The sequence below is a fragment of the Hemitrygon akajei genome, chromosome 19, assembly GCF_048418815.1.
Source record: "Hemitrygon akajei chromosome 19, sHemAka1.3, whole genome shotgun sequence".
Classification (NCBI taxonomy): Eukaryota; Metazoa; Chordata; class Chondrichthyes; order Myliobatiformes; family Dasyatidae; genus Hemitrygon; species Hemitrygon akajei.
In genome coordinates this window covers 39,902,297-39,924,386 of record NC_133142.1, presented here as the reverse complement: position 1 = coordinate 39,924,386, position 22,090 = coordinate 39,902,297, and the positions used below count along the sequence as shown (strand labels likewise).

The following is a 22,090-nucleotide window of genomic DNA, read 5'->3' as shown; positions in this document are numbered from 1 at the left end:
TTTGTCGGTGGCATGAAAATTGCTGGTGGTGATGATAATGAGGACGATAGCCTAGACTGCAGGATGATATTGGTCAGTAAGAAGTCATGTGGAAAATGGTACAAGAATTAGTTTTGGTGAATATTAGATCATGCATTTTGGAAAGTCTAATAAGGGTTGACACCATGAATTGTAGAGCAGCTGGGATTATGAGGAAAGTAGGGGGCTGAGGTGTACAAGCCCATTGTTCCCTTAAAGAAAAAGGCAGCACTGGCAGGAAAGGTGGTGAAGAAGCAAGCAGGGTGCTGACTTTTATTGACCATGACAATGAGATTATTGTACAAATTTATAGAAATTTAGTTAGGTGACAGCTGGAGCATTGTATGCAGTTCTGGTTACAACACAGTCGGAAGAATTTGATTGCACTGGAGCAGATGCAGTGAAGGTATGTCTATTATATTTTATTTTATTTAGCAATACAGTGTGAAGTAGGTCAGTTTGGCCCTTGCAGCCATGAACCCAGCAATCCTACAAACCTGATTAACCTCAACCTAATCACAGAATAATTTACAATGACCAATAAACCTACTAGGTACGTTTGGACTGTGGGAGGAAACCAGAGCTCCTGGGGAAAACTCACTCTTTCAACAAGGAAGATGTGCAGAGACTCCTTACAAAACAGTGATGAAATTGAATTTCAAACTTTTGAATACCCTGATCTATAATAGCATCGCACTAACCTCTACACTACCATAGCATCCAACCAGGATCTTACTTGGGGTGGAAAATTTCAGTTTTGAGAAGAGACTGGATGAACAGTGTTTCATTTTCTTTAGAGTAGAGGAAGGTGAGGAAGGCCTTAACTGTACAAAATTGAGAGGCGTAAATAGGACAGGACATCTAAAACTGGAAGGCATTGATTTAAGGCAAATGGTGATAGGTCTTGATGGGATCTGATGAAAGATTTCTTTTGCACCCTGAATATTATTGGAATCTGAGATTCAATGTCTGAGAGGCTGGTGGCTGGTAGTGTCCTCAGAACATTTAAAGAAGTATCTCTGCAAGCTCTTTAGTCACCAGGTCTATGGACCAAGTGCTGATAAATAGGGTAGTATAGATACTTGATGGTCAGCATTGATATATTAGGCAGAAGGGCCTGTTTCTGGGCTGAATAACTTCAAAACTAAATCACACCTCTGCTTATTCCCACTCAGAACTGAACTGTAAGAAGATAACATCCCATTTGGAAGCTTTGATAGATGTGTATCAGTGACTCATAAATAAGAAGACAAACATTTTGCATGTAGTTGCTCATAACTATAGCAGAGGAGGTTTTGAATGGCTAATGCTTAGCCTTAAAAGTTGATGATGCAAAGACACCGAAAAGAACTCCAAGGTCCATTGTTATTGTAAGAGGCCTGTTCTATATAAAGGATTTGATGTTACAAAACTTGAAGTGGAGCCCTCCTAATAAGATTTTATAAAGAAATGGAGAAGACACAAACATACAAGGGGTGATTGATAAGTTCATGGCCTAAGGTAGAAAGAGTCAATTTTAGAAAACCTAGCACATTTATTTTTCAACATAGTCCCCTCCTGCATTTACACACTTAGTCCAGTGGTTGTGGAGCATATGGATCTTGGACCTCCAGAAAGTGTCCACAACAGGGGTGATTAATAATTTCATGGCCTAAGATAGAAGGAGATGAGTTATACAGCTCTCGTTACATGCACATGCAGTTCAACTCTTTGAGTGATTATATAGAAAGTTTGAAGTTAATAACTCATCGGGGTGATTGATAAGTTTGTGGCCTAAGGTAGAAGGAGATGAATTATTAACTTCAAACTTCTAAACTTGACTCCTTCTACCCTAGGCCACAAACTTATTAATCACCCCTCGTAATGCAGTAGTGCAATTTATTCTTCTATTTCATGAAAACTGGTTAAGAAATGAGTGCAGGTGTTTTATTTCATATGAAATTATAGATTGGTGTGTTCAATGCACTTCATTCACTGAGCTTATTTTAACAAAATTTGGCTTTGGACTCAATGTATTCAGTATTTATGAAGTTTAAACATGTTATAGTGCATGGGTGTTCAAGCTGAATTTAGAGTGATTTTGCAGCACAATTATAAAATTATTGGAAGTTAATACTTATATAGATGAATACACTACCTATCAGAACCATAACACAATGATTAGGCATTTGCAGTTTAAGTGACAAGTTGTATTAACTTGCCTGCAAGTGCAATTAGACATGGAAATTCAAACTTAATTTTGCGATTCCCTGTTCCTTTATATAGGATTCATCCTTGTAATGGAAACAAATCAGAACCAATGATTTGATACAGTTCATTTTTTATATAGTTACTGGAAGAATAAAGCACACTGCAACTGAGATTTTGGAAACTTTCTGTTATAATTGCTGCTGAATGACTTCCCAGAAGCTGAACAATTTATGTTATAAGAGAGTTCCATTTAAGAAAATTCCTCAGGTATTTTTAAAAAAATAATTAGTTTTGTACAATTGAGAAACTCAAACCTATTTCTTCACAAATTTTACATAAAATTGCACTTGGCACTATCAAATTGCCAGTCATCTGATACAGTGTTTTATCTTCCATGTGACATCCAGGATCTCTATGGGTCAGTGCAGGAGTAGGCAGCCATTTCAATGAATTAAAATTAAAATTAATTTGGCTGCCAAAATATTATTTAGCTTTCTGCAAAAGATTAAATAAAATTTGTACCAAATTAGTTTGTCGTTTGTGATAATCCTTCAACTTGAATGGGCGGTTGAAGAAGTTACTTTTGCAGATAATAGGTCTCCTTTAGCTGGCATCTGGTTGCAGTCAAATTGGGAAAGGAAAACATACCTCTCAAATCTTCCCCATCTTCAAGGGTAATGATGAATGATGTCCCTTTGTTGTTGATGAGAAAGTCTCCATTACTGGTTTTTAGAATTTGTGTTGTCCTTACCTTTTCTGATGCTTTACTGTTTTACTTATATTCAATTTTCTGTGAGTGGTGAAAGAAGGGATATTGCAGTTCAACTTGTGTGGAGATGCATAGGGTTGTCTTCAACCATGCCAGGGGAAATTCGCTCAGGTGCCTGAAAATTAGCAGTGCTGTACCTATTGCATGAGATCACTGCTGCCTGTGAACTTTATACAATAATATTCTCTTTGACATATATAAGAAATGAAAAATAGATATTAATTCCACATTAATAAATGCACAAGAAGTGAAGTAAAGATGTGGAAATAAGCAAAGAGGAAAATAAAAAAAAAATATCTGAATTTTAATTTGTTTTCTGAAAATAATTCACAGCAAATTTATTCTGAGTTTCTGCTAATAGACCTTTCCAGGGCTAGGTTGTTTTTGTGTTGGTAGTAACCACTTTTCTCACTATTTCAGATATAACAGATTTGAGAATGTTGAACTTCTTCTAATATCATCCAATATAGTTACTGTGGGTAATAAGGCCCATGTTTACACTTCTGCTATGATATTTTTTCCATGATACAGAGTGGAGTAGGTCCTTCCAGCCCTTCATGCCGTGCTGCCCCAGCATCCACACAACCCCAATTAACCCTAACCGAATCATGATGACCAATTAACCTACCCGGTACGTCTTTGGACTGTAGGAGGGAACTGGAGCACCCGGGGAAGACCCGTGCCTTCCATGGGGGAGGACATACAGAGACTCCTTACAGAACGGCACTGGAAATGAACTTCAAATTCCATAACGCTCTGAGCTGGAACAGCATTGCACTAACTGCTATGCTACCGTGGTGCCCGGAATTTAAATATTCATATTGGGTCTGTATTTTAACAGATACAATGTTTCTGTGAATATTGTATCTGTTAAAAATTGTAGTATTGTAGCTTCTCAAGGAAGTGACAGCAAACTAAAGATTTTTGCAAATAACTACAACTTGCAGATGTGGGAAATTGATGTGAGTTTCACCCTGTAATAACAAGACAATGACGATGACAGCTTTGTCATTATTCGACAGGATTCCCTGGCCAAACACTTTGATTTGTAACTTATTCTGACATCTTTTATGATCAGGATGGTACAAATAGGTGAAAAAGAAATTTAAACCAATCATAACATGGATAACCTTTCATCTATTGAGTGCAAATATTCAGAAAGATCTGCTACAAGCTGTTTCCCTAGTTTAGGTGAATAGCAGAGACTTGACAATGTGGTGAGTACCAGAGGTATGTATACCTTATTGTCTGTAAACATGGAAAATATATATATATATCATGTTTCCAGGAAAACATTTTTAAAGCCAGCCTGCCTGTCCTTCAACCAGATTTAATTTCACAGAATGCTATGCATGATATTGCAATATGTCATTTTTCAAAAATTATTCAAAGAGTTCATTGTTGTACTGGTATGATATTAAGCACCAGATGGTAGCAATATATTGCTGTGCACTTTTAATTCTCGGCACAGTAAATTCCCTCATAAGAATGGAGGTTTGGAAAATGTGCCGAGTGAAGGGCAAGAACATTCTCCTTCAGGACTGAGAAAAGGTGTAAGAAGTGAATCAGTCTGCTTTGATCTTGTGCTCTTCTTTGGTGTTGTTGAGCACAACAGATAAAAGGGCCTAGAGAAGCAAAAAAGCTGTTGGCTTTGTCAGACTTAGAATACAATGAATTGATAGCACTCACCATAGGGTCCAGCTTGTCTCTCTCAGCTGCGAACTTCACACAAGGAATTTTCTTTCTCACATTTGTCTGAACTGTTTCCTTCTCTCACCTGTTATATTCTACATTTTAAAATACTTTATCTTGTAGCAGTATCCCTTCCATTATCAGCCTCACTTTGTTTGTTTTGTATTTGTAGTTCTTTACTTCAGGAATTATTGTATTTTCTCTCTTGTTTTCTCCAAAGTATTACATCGTAATACTTTTGGTGTTACTCTTCAATTTTAAATGGTTTATGTAATTTCGATCAAGTTCGTGACATCCCATTTTATTTTATGTAACAGAACGTATCGTATATTCTGTTTATCTGCTATGCTTTTTTCAAAGCATACATTCCATTATTGCTCAACAAATTTTTGCCCTGCCATCTTGCCTCAGCTAATTTGCTGATTTACTGTCTAAAATATTCAACATCTCAATTTTCTTTCCATCTCTTGAATGATTCTTGTTGCTCTCAATATGCTCAACTGCCTCTATATTTCATTAGTCATAACCAGATTTCTGTGTCTCCCATCTTGTCACTATCACCAACCAGGAGGCACAGAAGCCACCAGGTTCAAGAACAGTTGTTGCTTTACAACCATCAGGCTCCTGAAACAGCATGGAGAACTTCATCTTCCCACAACTGTGCACTACTACTACAACCTGCAGACTCACTTTTAAGATCACGTTCTCAGCATTCTTGTTAATGTTTGCATTATTTTGTCATCTTTTACACATTGGTTGTCAGTCGTTATGTAGAGTTTTTCATAAATTCTATTGTATTTCAATTTATTTTTGCCTACAAGAAAATGAATCTCCAGGTAGTATATGATAACATATACATTCTTTGATTATATTTTTATTTACTTAAGCAGCACATTTTCCCTTTGATTTCTTCCACATAAATCAGAGATCTGAAACGTACCTTTGCTTTACATGACTTCTCATGTTGCATTTTCATTCCGAAGATGCCAAATCCATCTGTGTTTCTTCTTCATCCACATGAGACCATTCTTCAGTCAGCATTCCCATTTCTGTTTGAAGTCACTCCTTTCTCTGCATTCTGCCTCTGTTAATTGTATTAAAACCATTCTTTGTGTGTGTGGTTCATTATTGTCTAACTCGCAACTAAATTTCAATACAGACGATTAAGTCCAAATCCCCTCATGAAATTTTGCCTAATTTAATTGCCACTTATTTCCTCATGATTACACTTATCCTGCTGTTGTCTTTCCTTTCACCCTACCTTGTGTATAATTAGTTCATTTAGCTTCATTCATCTTCTTTACATTCCTCTTGCTCAATTGCATCTATGCAGAGCCATTATTACTGAAGAGCAATAGATGTAAATAGCTTCTCCTATGAAGACACAGGGGACTGTAGATGCTGGAATTTGGAGCAACAAGCAATCTGTGAGGGACAGGCCATTTTTTTCTCCTCAGTTATGTTACTTGACATGAGTTCCTCCAGCAGATTGTTGCATAATTTCAAGTTTGCAAAATTTCCCACTCTCTCAATTTTGCATCCATGTCCCACCGCCAATTCCTCTGTCCTATTCCCACATCTTCTACTTTTAAATTTATTGATATTATACTATTCTGCCTGCTGATAAGCTCAGTCTTTTTAGGAAAAGCTGATCGATGGCAAACCACTCTCACTTCTGACAGGACTGGTGCCAAAGAAAGGGCACTTTCCTGTCCCCCTGTTCTTTGAAGATTTCACAGAGGCATGTTGCATGAAAACAGGCTCCTTGACTCACTACATCTACACCAACTGTTAGGCACCCATATATACTCGTCTTATTGTATTCACCCAGAGGCACAATAACCCCATCACTCCAGTTCTACTGTGACCCATCTGCACATGGAGTAACTTACCAAGTCAAATCAAAGTCAAGTTTAGGGTTATCTGCACAGATACAATGGAAACAAAATTAACTTATAACAACATCACTGAGACATATAATCAGAGACACGACATCCATAAGAAAAAATTCATCAGTTGCAACATAAAATACAAAGGATTTATAGAGTGTAATTAAAATAAAATCCATTTTAGTGCAAAGCGTCGTACTATTGCTATGCGAAGGTAGTGATTAGTGTTGTGCAGGTTGTTCGAAGGGAAGTAACCATTCTTGAATTTGCTGGTGTGCGTCTTCAGGCTTCTGTACCTCTCACCCAGAAAGATGGCATGGCCCAGGTGGTGGGAATCTTTGATGATAGCTGCTGCATTCTTGAGGCAGCACCTCATGTACTGTAGATACTTCCAGTGGTGGGGAGGGGGTGTGCGAGTTATGTACTAGGCTGTGTCCATCATTCCATGCAGCTTCTGGCACGCCTGCACATTAAACAGTGGCAACTGTGTCATTGTTGACTTGGGGGACCAGGGGAAGCCCGAGTGATCACAAAGTGGAAGTGCCTACTCTGGACAAGATCAGGATTGAATCAGCATGTCCCGAGTTGAGACAGCAGTACTATTTGCTTTACTTCTGAACTGAAATTGGAGAGCAATGAAGCACGGCAGTTGAACGTGTTCTTTTCCTGGCTATAACTTTCCCAGCACTCAGAGTATTGTCCGTAATTCAGTAGCCAGGAAGAAAATAAATATCTGTGAGTTTTTGGTCCTAAATTCAAAAGACGTTGCCACCAAATTTTTATTCCCTTTCTGTAGTTTGTAGTGGTGGTCCTAACTCTGATCTGATATCACCCTTTCTTTGTTCTTGTCTTCAAATGAGTCTTTTCACTCATTCAGGTGAAACTTCTATTCTGAGCACTCCTGTGTAACCTTTCCTTTCTGATTAGGTCATCACACCTGCTTCCTCCACTGTCTGAAAAATGAATTCTCTGTCACAAGGTATCAATCCAAAAACAGCTTGCTCTCCATGATCCATCAATTGTGTTTTCCTTCAGTTCCAACATTTTGAACCTGAGCTTCTATCAATTATGTTTGACTGAGTCAACACCTAGTGCTTGAAGCTCTCATAAGCTACGGGGATAACACATCACTGGCCTCCTGCTGCTGATGACATTTTTGGATGTACTTAGTTTCTTGCACTTAAAAAAAAATTCCAAACATAGAAGCTTCACTCCTCCTCACCTTGCATTCCTTCTGAACCCATCCAGTTTCACTTTTTCCATTTTACTCTCATTGTCTTTCTACTGACTCTCCTTTCATATTATGCATATAAGTCACAAACCACTTTCAATTTGTCAGTCAACCTCAAAAGACATTGTTTTAATTACCACCTAGTAAGCGCTACTTACTGTGACTATCAGTTAATTTCCAGGAGAATTGCAATTTTGTAAATTAATATTTAAAATAATAGCATTGGCATCAAATAATATGTATTTGTAAAATCTTATAAAATAAACCATTTAATAAACAGATTCAAGCAGTTCAGGTTTTAAGCTGCAATAAATCAATATTTAATTTTACATTAATTTGTTCGGTTTGATAGGCTTGAATTCAAATCCAAAAGTGACTTTCTATAATTATGTAGAACTTTTAACAGTTTCCTAGGCATGCAGTCTGGGAATATACCATCCATAGATTTATGTCTGATCAGCTCAGTGTTGTGAACGATCTAAGAACTTTTTTTCAGTAACCTGCGCTAACCTGGGCAAAGGTATGTGAACTCATTTGTAAATAATCCACATTACATGACACTTCTAAAACTCATTCCAAGCTGAACTGAATGCAAATATGCATTAAGAAAAAAATCTATGTGATCAGTGTTAGTGGCTACAAGTACAGCTAAATATACTCTTCTTTGGCTTTCTTCACACTCAATTTATATGGTTTTTCTCACTTATTAACAATAATTTTAAGCTGATCATTATCGAACAACCAGCCACTTCCGTTTCCTTTCTGTGTGGCAATATTCACAAGAAAGTTAAGTTTTTAGCATACCACATATAAACATTTATGCCCAGTCAACAATAGAGAGAATTTACTGGTGTAACATAGAATTTCTTGTTCTGCTTGTGGATGAACAGGTTAATAATACCATTGGGTGGAAACAGACTATGTGAGCTATATCTGTCTTGATCTAGTAACGTTTCAATGTTTAGAAGAGAGCTAAATAGAAAATGGTGAATTCAATGTCAAAACTTGTTCATAAGGAAAGAAGCAGAGAAATAAAGCAAAATAGACTACAGGAGAATAAAAGCAACAAAAATAGATAAAACTACATTAAAAGGATGCAAAATTATACATATTGGTGACTGCTGATCCTTCAATCCACACTTTAAGCAAATAAAATTGATTGCTAATATTTAACAAATATCCCATTGTTAAAGACTTTGCATTACTATTTACTGGATCTGACTAGTTTTCTGATGTTTAATCAGCAATTAATGTGCAAATACATCAACTCTATGAAATGGTCCTGACAACAGCAGCTGATATTGCTGTTTCTAGTAACACTCAATTCAGGGCCTCTTATCCTCATCACATTTTACTTACTGATTTGTACCTTGATAACCAGCACAGTGCAGAAGTGCCTGCATAATTAATATACCATTGTCCTTGCAGCAAATTCTGGACCAATATTTATATTATAAGTGATTGATTTAATTCTAATCTCTGCAGTGCTGAACAATACTAATTAAATGTAAATTTATCTGAGGTACTAATTCCTCACCAATTCATAGTCAGTCGCAAAAGTGATATTTTAAGATTGCAATAAGGGAGAGATTGAAGACGGTATAGAGTTTTGTAGTTTCATATTTTAGGAAAATAATTGAGTTTGTGCAGTATATTATCATTTGAATATTTTTAGGTAATGAAGATTGGACATCATAAATTAGCAAGTTGTTTGTTATGTCTCCCCTTGCTGTGAAACGAGGACCTCTCTTTTCCCTAGGCAGAGAGAGAGAGCTTGTGGTATGTTGAATTACTGGGTGAATGAGTAGTCTTTGAGGTACTGCAAGACTGTGTCTGTATTGATGCTTTACTGCAAGCTTGAGCACTCCATGGAGATCGTCGATGCTTTTTTGCTGCAGGAGAGGGGGTTTTGTCACCTTGCTGCTGCTTGTGTGTGGGAGGAGGCAGCTGAGGGGGGGGGGGGGGCTTTGGTGTTCTAATGTTTAACTGTCATTCATTCTTTGGGGCACTTGTCTGTTTCCATGGATGTTTGCGAAGAAAAGGAATTTCAGAATGTATATTGTACATTAAATGTACCTGTTGACAGCATTTTATAGAGCTTGAACCTAACATAAGTTAGTGTGCACAAATCTTTGAAGATGGCAGTGTGTTTAACTGGAAATTTAATAGAACATATCGGTGGTAGGCTTTTTAAATCAAGCCACTGGTTATGAAAACTAGGAGGTAATGCAAACTGAAATGTGAAGCGTGCTGTCTCATGACATTGTACAAACAGATTGAATAAGAGCTTGCAAAAGTGTATTGAGTAACAAGTTGAGAATAAAAGTTTGTGGAGGTGAAGGGAAAGAGCTTGGAAGAGGATGAACAAGGTTGCTCTTTGAAAGAGCCAGATGTCATATTCTTTGTTGTATTAGTCTCTGCTTCTGTGGGAGTTCTACCAGGTGTGGATATGGTAACAGTGAGTAGTCCTTGCAAAAGAAGATCTATTTGAGAAAGGGATTATCAACAGGCTTTTATGTACATATTGGTATATCGCAAACATTCTGACTTCCTTGATATCCTTCTGCCTTATTAAGAATTAACTGCCATGCAGAGGGACAAAAGATGAAGATAATGTCTTGGCAGAAGCAATTGCATTGGCTAAAATGCATTTTCAGTCACTTAAGTGTGTGTCATGTGTGGAATTTGTTTGTCACTGCATGAAATTCTGTGATTTTTAATGTATGTTTTATCAAATGATTTATGCAATTTAGACCACCTTTGCATTAAAATTCTAAAGCATTGGCCTTTTTTATAATTGGAGTGAAGGATCATTGAGTTCAGCAGGACATAATGTGACATTTAAGATTTTTAGCAAGTAAGCTCAAATTTACTTTATTATAGTGTCCTTCAAATCCTTTCTGTATCAGTGCTTTAAAGCCAGTTAGTTATTTCAAAACATGTTCTGATATAACTAGTTCGTAAGAGAAGGAAATGCTAAGGTTTAGCAAAGAAGAAGTGGAAACAAAATGTCAGTTCTTCATATTCCTAAACAAAAAACTCCTTGGATATCAATATTTTTTTTCAGGAGTCGTCTGGCAGTCACTTGAAATGTTAATTACTGCAAGCTGCTTCCTCAAGCTGCAGAGTATACTCATTATAGTCTATTTTGAAGAAGGTTGTTTCAAAGGCATTGATATTTGAATGTTTACCAGCACCATTGTTCTTTAAAAACACAGTATTTTACTCTATTATCTGATGTATTTGGAGCAGGTTGCACTTTGACCACCAGTTCAAACATCAGATACAACTATCAGAGAGATCATTTTAATTATGCATTTGATTGACACCTCTGTTGGTCTAAGTTTTTTAAAATCATTATTCCCATAAGGACTGTAGCTTGGAATGACATGACCCAATTCACCAGTACTTCTGAAATTATCAGAGATAAAAATGGCAACAAGCTGTCACGTAATCATACTCTCCCACAGGGCCCCCCCCCCCCCCCCCACCCCCATGAGCTTATCTCAGGTTTCAGCTCTGGTTTGAATTAAGTTTTACTGTAAGAAATGCAGTTATTACTTTCCACATTCTGAAGAGGAATTGTGACATTTGCCATATGATGTATTTGCCTTTTGCCTTTCATACTGCCTAGTTGCCAAGATCACTCTGAATGTGTGTGAGCCCAATAAAATTCAGACTCTGACCACTGAACACTTGATAATGACAGCCAAAGATGACATGTAAAAAAAACTAACAAGGTGAGTGTGCTATTAAACAGGAGCACCTAAATCAGTTACTATCATTAGGTCATTACTAGCATCATCATTAGTAAGGTTACACTCCACATTTTTTTAAAACTGTTAATCCTCTGCACTCAGAGACTGCTATTCCCACAACTAAAGAGCTTGCACCAATTAGAGATTCAAAGAGATTTTCCCAAATTATAATTTTTGGTGCCTGCAGTTATATTTAAGTAAAGCTAGCTTTCACCACTCAGTACTACTGCAAGTGTATTTAAAGAACAAAATTAATATTTAGATATTAAATCCTCACAGAGGTATCAGAAGTGGAGAGAGTGAGCAGCTTCAAGTTCCTGGGTGTTAAGATCTCTGAGGGTCTAACTTGGTCCCAACATATCGATATAGTTATAAAGAAGGCAAGACAACAGCTGTACTTTATTAGGAGTTTGAAGTGATTTGGCACGTCAACAAATACACTCAAAAACTTCTATAGTTGTACCATGGAGAGCATTCTGACAGGCTGCATCACTGTCTGGTATGGAGGGGCTACTGCACAGGACTGAAAGAAGCTGCAGAAGGTTGTAAATCTAGTCAGCTCCATCGTGAGCACTAGCCTACAAAGTACCCAGGATATCTTTAGGGAGCGACGTCTCAGAAAAGTAGCGTCCAATATTAAAGACCACCAGCAACCAGGGCGTGCTCTTTTCTCACTGTTACCATCTGGTAGGAGATACAGAATCAGAATCAGGTTTATTATCACCGGCATGTGGCATGAAATTTCTTAACATAGCAGCAGCAGTTCAATGCAATACATAATTTAGAAGAGACAGAGAAAAAATAATAATAAATAAACAAGTAAATCAATTATGTGTATTGAATAGATGATTAAAAAATGTGCAAAAACAGAAATGCTGTATATTTTGAAAAGTCTGAAGGCACACACTCAGCAATTCAGGAACAGCTTCTTCCCATCCGCCATCCGATTCCTAAAAGGATATTGAAGCTTTGGACACTGCCTCACTTTTTTTTAATATACTGTATTTCTGTTTTTGCACATGTTTTTAAAATCTATTCAATATATGTAATTGCTTTACTTAATTATTTTTATTTTACTTAAAATTTTGCTTTATTTTTTTTCTCTCTCTGCTAGATTATGTATTGCATTGAACTGCTGCTGCTAAGTTAACAAATTTCACGTCACATGCCGGTGATAATAAACCTGATTCTGATACTTTGTCTTAAACAGACAATGCAAATTAAGAGCTGCTTAAAACCCTTTCTTACAAATAGAGGTTAAATTACACATCTCTCAGTAGCGATGGAAAAAACAATCAAAAGAGAAAAGTACTTCACTGTCTGTGTGGGACATCTTACTATTTCTACCATTATTTTTTCCTCAAAGTGTTTAATCTTCATCAGTTAGACTTAATATCCTCTTCCTTTTCAGACAGCGATGTAAAATTTGAAGCAATTTTCATTGGAGCTGCTTTAACATAAAAATAATTACAAATAGTTAACAGTGGTGATTTGTTCAGGTGATTTTGCTCAAAAGCTGTGATAGCAGACTGAAAGGATAAAGATGTTACAAAGTAAATCGGCATCATTTAGATCATATGCAAACTGAATTTGTGAGAGATTTCATCCCACTAAAATCATTATGCTATCTCCAAACAATATTCTAGACCTATCCCGAATCAATATAATCTTCTCTATGAGGAGTAATTCTTTGCACCAATTTGCTAGCCTTCAGGAGTCTATAACAATAGTAGCAGACATGTTTATAAAGCATTCTATCGTGATTTACTTTAAATCACTCAGAAATTGTTTACTGAATACCAATCTACCTGGTACATGGTTATTTTTGGCTTTTGCTTGGAAGTTACTTTACATCTGAAATTTAACTTTTTTTGTTAAACATTCATATTCTGCTATATTAATCAAAGACCCCCAAGTTACCACTGCAATATATCAAGCTCAACTCTTAGGTTCTAATTACTAAGTAAAAACCAATTACCCTGCAAAATGCTTGCATGCTTCATGACAATTTTTGCATGCAAGAAGCTCTAAGCAATTGCTTGAATTGGATCTGTTATCAGATACGTTATTGTGCTGTATCAGTTTATCAGAAATCAAACAATTAGGCTGTAATTTGTGACCTGATTGCCCAGCATGCCTAAAGTAGATGTTTTGCTCCTCCACCCATGCAGCTGATATTATATAGGTGGTTGTTAACCACCATTTTAGCACTCTATACTACATCTAAAATGTTATATGTTAAAGCAATATATTTGATCTCTAGCACTGGTAAGAATTAATTCATTGCACTGCAATTATTTAAATGTGTATTGCATCTTAAAAAGACTGCAACTTTTTTTTAAATTAGGGCATTTGTCGAAAAGCTTACTGAATTGATTTTGATCAATGTGGTCAAATAAGTTCACAACGCTTGCCTTGATTTTAGTGAGTTAAATTCCATTCTGCTTCTGATACAATTCTTGTTTTTTATCTCCAGTGAGAGCTGGAAATCTTTTGTTTCATTCTTTTCTCTGCACGGTATTTCAATAAAACTGGGAAGAAGGGACTGAGAAGAGACATGAGAAAGATATTTCAAATGCAGCCAGTAGATGGCTCAAGTTCTTAGAGAGGTTTCTGAGAAGGGTTTGCATGAACTGCTTAGAAAAGAACAGGAAGGAAGGAACAGAATCGGTATAATTATAATTAATCATCACGATAAATGATATTACGAAGCAAGTAAGTTAATAGTTGCAAAAAAAATTCAACTAATCTATAGAAATTATATTAAACTGATTTTCTTTTCAAGAAAATTATCTGTTATCTGACCTGCGCAATTTGATATATACCATGCTTTACAGTGAACACTTACCTCTGCTATTAATTATCATTTAAACAGCTTTTTGTAGGATTAGATGTGATCTGTTGTGCCATGCTATCACTGAGCAATACTGATTCTAGTAGTGGATGCTGGAGCACCAAATGTGAATTATTTAGAATTTACTGACTTATTTCCTGAGAGACTAGAAAATTATGCAAATGACGCACTGAGAGATGATACTCATGAAAAATAGACTATGAGGTTCATTTGTGGAATTGTCATCAGTTATCGCATCCATTGGGGTTTATTAACCTATTAATTTCTAATAAAATCTAGGTTCAGTGGTAATGTGATTCTTCATTCTGATTCACAGTGTATTGCTTTCATTCCTAAAGTAATGTGTTTTTTTTTTAATTTGTCTATGGGTATTATTTTAAAACTACCAGAGGAGAAATATTTATTTTCCTGCAAGTCCATAAAATTTTAGTATTCGGTTTTAACAATGAAATCATTCTTAATTAGAACACACCATTCATGGTGCCAGTGTGACAAACTTCCGTAGGATGCTCTGTGAGTAACATTCTTGCTGGCAGTACTTGTAGAAGATACCTTTAAAAGTTGCCAGTAATCAGAATTATTGCCTCAACTTTGTTTCTCTTAATTATAGCAGTGTTTCTTATTGAATTTCACATGAAATGTGAAAGCCAAATAGGTACATGTTAGTGGGTAACTTGTGAAATGGCCACAGTCTTAAAATTAAACTTAAAACTTAAAAATTCTTAAATTAAGCAACTATTATTTTCCTATTGCATGAGAACTGTTGCTTTCTTTAGAGCCCTGTTGCTCTGTGGTTGATGACTGTTGGCAGCTAGCTGATTGGTCAGTACTGCACATTAACTACTTAGAACACTTTCTGCAAGTTGTTTGAAAACAAAATGAAAAGGCATCATTCCTTTGTGATGCCGTAGATGTCTTGGTACAATAATCTTTAAACAGGCTTTTAAAGGTGCAGCAGCCTGATTTTTATTATTATTATTTATTATTTTATTATTTTTCAATTTCATTAAGACATCATTAAAAAAAGCTGATTAGCATTTTAGTTTGCTGAACATCAAATATAATTGAAAAGTATAATTGGGAATTATGTGGTAAGCTATTGACAGTTACAGTGACATAATCAAATTCTATTGTATTAAAAATTGCTAGCACAAATTTGCTGCAGTAGCTTAGAGACTTGACAGAGGGAGCTGCCTTTATTAATATTGACACATAACCTGTTGATTAAAGGCACTGTCAGTGTTTGCCTTCAGAATCTTCTTCCTCCGATGCTTTAGTACATTAGTTATCACAAAATAAGATGAGTGCACTTTGTCAACATCATCTTTGCCCGAGCAGGAAATTGTTTTATAGCAGTGAAAACCAGAGTAATAAAACTGCCAGTACAGTGAAATAAATTATACTGTCATGTGCGCAATAACCATGCTGGTTTAGAACAAGACTACAGTGCAAACCCTTTTAATGTATTGTGGCAAATAACATAATCAACCTTTTGAATGTTTTGTAACATTTAATTAAGAGTATATTTACATGAATGATGTTTTTTGCGATAGAAGATTTGTAAGTTAGCTAAATGCCATTAGAACAGGTTGCTGTATTTGACATCAAAATAAATCTTTAAAAACCCTACGCGTAGTGTATATACATACTGTACCCTATGTTCAAGCAGTAATGCTTATATTAAAAAAGAGTTGACAAAACGAAAGACAGGCAATTTTATAAGGTAAATTTGATTGGAAGATGTTAGTGTCTTCTGTTACAGCTGGTTAGCTCTATCCTGATGATTCTGGTGTGATATTGTTATTAAATATAAAATATTCAAATTAAATTAAGGGAATAGCTATTGAAGCATTTATGCATAAACATGTGGCTAGCATAACAGGAGCATGTACTGTTAGTGAGATTGATGTTTGAGTTAAAATAAAGCAGCCTTGCACTTTAACATAATGCCTATGACAATAAGAAATTACAAGGAGCTGTTTGGATTTTCTAATCCTAATCTCTGTACGGAAACCCAGTTAAGAACAGCTGAAGACCTTGCTGTGTGCACATGTGATTCATGTGCTAATTGTGTAGGTGCTTCGGGAAATACATTTGAGAAGCACTGCACTTCCTGATTAGTGCCAGTGAACAGAAACACAGCGCACAGTGTACAGCAGTTAAGTGTCTGGTCCCAGCTGAGAAAATGGTTCCATTATCTCCCAGCTATATAGACAAGTCATAAGGGCCTGTTATGCGTGGTTGATCAGTGTAGCAGAGGCAGTGACTAGCTATAAGGTTGAACCTCTGTTTGTTGTAACAGAAAGTGGCAAAGGAACTGATGATTTTTCTTATTGACTTTGGTAAGTGCAAAAAAAATTTTTGTCTTAAGGGCTGTTTTATACTATTTTATAAATTTCTTTTTTTAGTATTTAAATAGTTAAGATGCTGATTGTCTTGTGATTATGATGGAATCAGATAAGTCTTTTTGTAATTTTAAGAGATAATTATGTTTTTTTAACTCCATTAACTGTAAGTACAAGCCTTAGTTACAATAAATGCTCTTTGTTAAATAATATATCTTGTACACCTAGATTTGACAAGGATTCTGCTGTGACTTTTTTTGTTAAAAGATATTTGTAAATTTTAAGACAAAAGACTGAAGGGAAGATATTATTCAAGCTATTCTTAGTTATCACAGACATGAATTGATCCAAGCAAGAGGGGAAAAGCATCTAGAATTGCTCTTTATTTTAGGACTTGTCTGTGTGGTGCTGTTCAGCATCTTATATCATCCTAAATTTGTGTTAGCTCCAGTGGGATAGTCTTTTGGATGGAAAGAGATGTCCTCAAATTGTGAATAAATATTCAGAGCATTTGCTGCCAAGGAAGGAGTAATTAAAGTGGTTCAGTAATGGATCCAAGAGATGAAACGTGCATGCATTGTGAAACCTGAGATAACTTGCATACAAAATATTAGTAAAAGGCATGTATTTAACTATCATTAACAGTAATTTTACTGAGATCATACTGCAACAGTAATTGCACGGATGATTGATATTAAAATTAAGCATTTCAGGATACAATTACAGCTAGGCAAGTTTTTTTTGTGTATTGATAATCACAGTGAAAGATGCATTGTAATGATAGTGTAAGTTCAAAGCAAAATTTATCATTATTTGCAGTTATTGACTTTAGAACAGAAGCTTAAGTTAAGCTGTACAGAAACATTTAAAATACTCAAAATAGATAATTTGTTTAAATACAAATGTTTAATTTGAAGATATTAATAGGTTTGCAGCTGCGATGAGGACAGAAATTTATTTCAGAAGGCCGGTTCATTTGTGTATCCAGTTTATAACAAATATGCTGTTCTAGCATTTGAATGACTATCATTATTTAACTGAGTAAAAAATCAAAGCAGATTTTTAAAAATGTATCTGTTAATGTAGATAATGAGCTGTAATGAAATTGCTGCTCATTTCTAAGCTTGTGGTTTTGATCCCATACTGATCTGGGACCCTGCTAATAGCATCAGCAACTTCCTGCGCTGTGTAACTGTGCTCTAACATTGGCGCCACTAATCTGAGATTGCTACATTAGATGGGTGCTTGGATGTGTTGTGCATTACTGGTCATCCATTTTCACTTTTTGTCAAAGTATGCATATTGAAAAAAGTTATCTGTTGAATTATCAACTTCTGAGCTTTTGCTAACAATTTGTCCACTAGATAGTGCCAAATAATTTTGCTAAAACACAGATTCAAGCAATTTTATTGGGAGATGGCAGTCACAAAAGAAACAGAACAAACAAGTGAAAGCCATAAAGGAGTGGCATTAGCATAGTAAGATATTTATAACTAGAATTAATGAAGGTTTCAGTGATGTGATTACTTTGGATCAGATTTGCAATAAAAATAATGGTAGCCATAACAGCATCTCTGATATCACAGAGTACATAATACAGCGACAATTGTCATTCACAGAGATATAACACTGAAATAAGTGCTGGTCATTATGTTTCAGCGCATGGCTCACTCATTACATACTAATCACCAGAAAGACGTTTAAGTTCTGAATTCAAAAGCAGGATGTTTTATAAAGGCAAACATGCAGCCAAGAACCTCTTTGATATTGAGACTCAACTTTTAGTCACATTCTCTCAGAATTAAATTATTCACTTCACCTCGCGAACCTTTCTGCTAATAACATCTCCTGCCTTATTTTGCTGATTTCATTTTTTTAGGTTATATTTAATTGTCTAAATTTTACCTCTGCAGTGCAGATTTTGAAGGGTGAATTTTATTTCCCTAATACATTTGGGTTTGCATCAACTGAGAATTGTGCTATCTCAAACTTGGTTCTGATGCATCATGGGCCAACTGACTTTCAAATTCAAACTGATGTATCATTTAACTTCTCTGCGTGTCATAGTCTTTATTTCCACTGTATGTTCACCACTGGCCAAACAGTTTTTCAGGAATGTAAGGAGACCTGGCAATTAAAGGGAAATGAAGATCCCTGCATGGAAATAGTACAAGCAGACTCCTGGTTGTCCTTGTGTCCAGCAGAAGTAGAGGTGCACCTCCTGCTGCATTTAATTATTTTGCTTTTGCATCCTCTCCCCTACCCAATGTCTATGTTCGTGCATCTTTTCACGGTAATTTTTCCCCAGTCCACATTGATCCACACTGAGATGATCACAAGCTCCATCTGGCATTTAAATAGTTACCTTTCCATTTTTGGTATCTTTCCTTTTCTAATCTTGCATTCCCCCCTTCCCCTTGCTATCTCTCTCACTCAGTCTTCTGATTCATTTCTCCCTTCTTCTCTTAATTTTAAGACCATAAGATGAAGGAGCAGAATTAGACCATTTGGCCCATTGAGTCTGCTCCACCAATTTATCTATGGCTGATCAAGAATCTATCAACCTCTGCCTTAAGTATACATGAAGACTTGGCCTTCGCAGCTGCCTGTGACAAAGAATTCCACAGATTCAAATTCCTCCTCAACTCCATTCTTAATCCTGTCATTCTTAACCTATCTTTTGCAGTCTTTAATCTCAACTAACCCTCATGGCCCTTCATCTTCACCATTGGCCTGACTGATTGCTCTCTCCCTTTTCTCTGCTCCCCTATTACTGCATGGAACTAAAGCCCACTCGCCACCTAAAAGACTATCAGATTTTCAAGTTCACTGTCATAAAGTAGGAAAGATGAGGAAAAGTATCAATCAAGTCCTGCAGCTGAATCTATCAGGACTGTACTTAATGTCTGAACCTCTTTGGGCTCATGACCCTCAGCCTGACCTCCTAGTAAATGTTGGCTGCTGAATTTATCGATGAAAATCTTTCAGCCCAATTGCTCGAAGGGACTCTTTGGTGTTTACACCGTTTACATAATTTCCAGATACTTCAGAGAGGTTAAACATGCTGCAGTGCATTATGAATCATCACAGGTTGCGGTGCTAAAACTGATAAATGTTTGTGGTGAATGTATTCAGGAAGGCTGTACCATTGCTGCTGTCTGCAATATTCAGCCTATTCTGACATTCGCTGAATTTTGTGACACATATGTTAATCATTGAGCATAGCATTTAAAGCTATTAATGTAGTTAATCCTTAACTTGATTTATTTGTTTGCCATTTTCTTTAGCCCCATCCCACTATTTTTACCTCTTGCTATCATTACTTGAAAATACTGACTCCTTCATGTGGGAATTAATTTGGGTGCACAGCAGCAAATGCTTGTCCATCCTGAGAAATGGAGTGGAAAGAGTTTCCAGTGCATTATTTTCACCATCTAGACATTTGTTTCAGAAGTCATGGAAGCTGGAACCCTGAATGCCCTTTCTTTAAATGTATTATTACCCATTGCATTCACCCTATCAACCATTACCCAAGGCAAGTGATTCAAAACACTTCAGCAACTGAGCTTGGGGCATCATGGCCAGCAATTCATCAGGGAAGCATTATGAAGATTTAAGGACACTTGATTGCTTATATAGTATCAGAATCAAAGCAAAGAAATATTTTATATATTTTTTTGTTTAAACAGAGTATTTAATCTTTAGGCTAGCCTAATATATTTATTTGCAACAGTTAATATGGAATAGTAATCTAATATATAAAAAAGCAAGTTATTAATTTCAAATCAATCTTATTAATAGGTTTGGGAAGTTTTGAATGGAACAAATTAGGGCCATGATTCATTTTAATATCATATAGTATAGATATTTATATCTCTTAAGCCAATGATAACATTCTTTTTTTCCCAAGATACCTGTGTATGAATGATCTCTAAAAGATAAGGTAAATTTTGCAATTTGCCTTTCTACTTGGAACAGTATATTCAGATGAAAAATAACAGGAAAAAAAATATGAAAACCCTTTTAGTAGGTAATGCAATTCGCCTGAGGGTATTGTCGTGGGTAGTGCAACCCTATTACAGCTCATGGTGTCAGAGTTCAATCCCAGCATGCTTTGTAAGGAGTTTCTGTATATCCTCCCCATTAAATACATGGGTTTTCACTGTGTCCTCTGGTTTCCTCCCACAGTCCAAAGACATACTAGGTTAGTTGACTGGTCATTGTAAATTGTTGTGTGATTAAGTTGGACAATCAAGGTTTCCGGGGTTTGCTAGGTGTTACAGTTTGAAGAGGCCGAAGGGCCTAGTTCATGCTGTATCACTAAGTAAAATAAAGAAATAATATTTGATGGCACCATACAAGTTGTGTCATAGCGGAAACATGAGAAACTCTTTAGATGCTAGAAATCCAAAGCAATACACACAAAATGCTGGAGGAACTCAGCAGGCCAGGCAACATCTAGGGAAAGAGTAAACAGTCGACATTTTGGGCTGAGACCTTTCATCAGGATTTACCATGGTATGTCACATAGTAGGCAGGGGGGAACGACATCGGCATTGCGGAGGTGCATGGTTCACAACCAAGTGATGGTGATATTCTAACTTTTCAAATGATCTGTGTAATGAGCTACACTGACACTCGATCTGGTCATTTGGTGAGGCATCCTCAAAGAGAAACACCAACATTCTGTACATTGCAGCCTCAATGAACTGTCTTCCTCAGCTGATTGACAGTGCAAGTGCCATAGGAAGTGAGGTCTGTAACTCACAGGACCTGTGTTTTGTCCCAGGTGGTACAAGATGTTGTTAAAGAGAGTTTGCCAAAAAGGATACTTTGAGATGAGAAAAAAGTAAGAAACCAAGTAGAATTTTTGTGACTGTTTTACAACTGTGGTCTGTCAATGTCAGTGCAAAAAAAAAGATTGAATAGAAGGGGTTATTAGTACACAGTAATTTCAATAACCATACACAGTTCTTTTGGGTATATTTTCTAAAATGTTAATTTATTATATCAATGTTTCGAAAATGTTAATTTACTATATTGATGTACACTCAGTGGCCACCTAATGAGGTATCGGAGTGGAGCCTGGTGTGATCTTCTCTTCTATTGCCCATTCACTTCGAGGTTCAACATGTTGTATGTTCAGAAATGCTCTTCTGCACACTACTGTTGTAGTGTGTGGTTATCTGAGTTACTGTCACCTTCCTGTTAACTTCAGCCACTCCAGCTTTTCTCCTCTGATTTCTCTTACTAACACAGTGTTTTTGCCCACAGAACTAGTGCTCACTAGATCTTCTTTCACACCACTTTCTGTAAAATCTCAAAACTGATTTGTGTGAAAATC

General features: G+C 36.2%; 1 protein-coding gene across 9 annotated transcripts in view; it reads left to right on the top strand.

Moving 5' to 3' along the window:
• Window positions 1-22,090, top strand: part of LOC140741889 (contactin-4-like) — a 2,152,419-nt gene that overhangs the window by 869,699 nt on the left and 1,260,630 nt on the right. The window contains exon 1 of one of the 9 annotated variants that reach the window (XM_073072418.1): window positions 16,534-16,743. The exons of the other annotated variants lie outside the window; for them this stretch is intronic. The gene's annotated coding sequence lies outside the window, so the exon portion shown is untranslated. Of the gene's footprint in view, window positions 1-16,533; window positions 16,744-22,090 lie in introns of those variants that run through there. 9 annotated transcript variants of the gene reach the window in all.